Here is a 2,366-nt window from a genome sequence, read left to right as displayed (position 1 = left end):
TTGTCGTATCAACACCATTTAAACTTTAAAATATTCCCTTTCTTCATCATTCAACTGCTATGACTTTTCTCATTTATATCTTTTATCATTTTTAAAATACAGCTATTTTCATGCTGCTTTCAGCTATTTTAAGGCTATTAGCAGCTTTTTTTAGGCTACTTTTAGCTGATTTTATCATTTTTTGAGCTATTGAATGCTATTTTCAGCTACTTTGAGGCCAAAATCTGCTATTTTTATGCTGTTTTCAGCTATTTAAAGCCTACTTTCAGCTATTTTAAAGCTTTTAGCAGCTTTTTTAGGCCACCTTAAGTTATTTTTTTATCTTTTTTTAGCTATTGAATGCCATTTTCAGCTGCTTTTATGTCATTTTATGCTATTTTTATGCTATTTTCAGCTATTTAAAGGCCACTTTCAGCTATTTTAAGGCTATTAGCAGCTTTTTTTAGGCTACCTTCAGCAATTTTTAAACTTTTTTGGCTACTGAATGCCATTTTCAGCTACTTTTATGCCATTTTAAGCTATTTTCAGCTATTTTTGTGCTTTTGGCTATTTTCAGCAGTTCTTCCACAATTCAGCTCTTAGCATCCCAATGCAATTTCAGCTGAAATTGCAATTTTTTAATCTAGTTTTGATTGGTTTGACTGCACTTTAACTGCCCTTTGGCCTTTATTTTGCCTATTTGCAGAAAAGCAAGGGTTTTGTGTGAGAATATGAACATAAAGAGAAGAAAAACTGTCCTATAGTGCCTTTTAATGTCTCATTTTGTCCTACTAACAATCCAGAACCTCAGTATACTCATTCTACTCACCTCAGATTAGGCTTGATCTTCAATTTGTTGGAGGAAATCTTCCAATTTGTTAAGCTAAAGCTGGTCAATGTCATGTATTTTCAGTGAAAAATGGCTGACATCACTGATTGATAGTAAATACATGAAAATTCTGTTTCATTTGCATGCAATTTACCCATTGATATTTTTATGTGTTAAGAATCCTTGCAGCTTTTTTAAGCTATTTGTTACTATTGCACAATCTTGCAATGAAAAAGGGTCAAAAATAAACATTTTAACTTTCATTATTTCCATTGCAGATACGCCATACATCTCTCTGCACACCCACAGCCTTACAGCACTGCAGACGGTCCAATAAAAGTTGACTTTTTAAGCAATATTATAGATTTTTTTTTAAATTAAAGGTTAATTTCTCCTTGTCCAAGCTCTTTGCTAATTTGAGGCTGATTTCTGGGACTCTTAGTATGATTTTCCTGTTTCTATTTGTCTTTCTAAATCCAGGAGAAAGCCGGAAACAGCTTTAAAATGGTCTATTTCTTATGCTTTATGGCTCCATTAAGGAGAAAGTTCGTGGCAGAGACAGATGTGAGCTCACAGCTGTATCAGGAGCAGATTAGTGCGCAGTCGCAGTGATAAAGCTTATCAAGAGATCAAGTGTTGGAGCTGTCAGTGGATGTAAACGCTCCTAATTGGTCCACTTTGGATCAATGAGTCTGTTATCACGGGGCTGTATCAGTGTGGGAACATTCCTGCTCACCACCCAGAGAGACCCCAACTCCTCCGGTAGCAGCTAAGGCTAAATTCAGCATTAAGCACAAATAAAGCCATGAAACCATCAGACAGCCAGAGTGCATGAGGATTTAGGGAGTCTCACGAGACTTAAGCCAATTTGATAAAGTTCTGTGAGCGAATTTCTGCGTAAAAATGCATCATCTTACCTGATAAATCCCCAAAAAAGAAGAAGAAAAAGTCCAGAAATCCAGCTGCTCGTGTCTTCTGGTTATCACTCAAAGTTTCCCGCAGAGATTCCCGCACTGACCGCAGTCTGAAGGCTCTTCTCCTCTCTCTGTCTCTCTCCGCAGCAGCTGTCCGCCGGTCAGACCTCTTCTTCCTCCTCTCAGCACTGGCTGCAAGTTCAAATCCACTTTACACCCACTATTATCCACGCATTACAAGAGGAGGGGCGCACATGTCCACGCACACCCCCAACAACACACCGCCCAGTGCAGGAGGGAGGGGGGAGGAAGTGAGACTGGGGGAAGCCTGAGTGAGAGACACTTAAAGACACATGGAGAGACTTTAAAGGGTCACTCCACTCTTTTCTCCCTCCTTCATAAATTTGGGGTGTCTTGGATGCATTTAAAAATGAAATCATAAAAATCTGTGCAGCAGATGTCGCAAACTCCTCAGTTTTTGTTCCAAAGTGTGCTCACGCTCCAAGATAGAAACTGGATCCTACATTTCCCATGATGCAGCTTTTTTGAACCAACATAGAGCTCAGCTTTCAGTACGTTTACATGCATTCAAAATGTCAAATTATTGTGTTAAACTGGGCTTTTAAAATCAATTCCAAATTGTG

General features: G+C 38.4%; 1 protein-coding gene across 1 annotated transcript in view; it reads right to left on the bottom strand.

Moving 5' to 3' along the window:
* Nucleotides 1–1,903, bottom strand: part of LOC121524947 (versican core protein-like) — a 48,378-nt gene extending 46,475 nt beyond the window's left edge. The window contains exon 1 of the mRNA XM_041810570.1: nucleotides 1,726–1,903. The gene's annotated coding sequence lies outside the window, so the exon portion shown is untranslated. The remainder of the gene's footprint in view (nucleotides 1–1,725) is intronic.
* Between the last annotated feature and the right edge of the window lie 463 nt (nucleotides 1,904–2,366).

This window comes from Cheilinus undulatus, linkage group 17 (assembly GCF_018320785.1).
Source record: "Cheilinus undulatus linkage group 17, ASM1832078v1, whole genome shotgun sequence".
Classification (NCBI taxonomy): Eukaryota; Metazoa; Chordata; class Actinopteri; order Labriformes; family Labridae; genus Cheilinus; species Cheilinus undulatus.
This window is presented reverse-complemented; position numbering and strand designations above follow the sequence as displayed.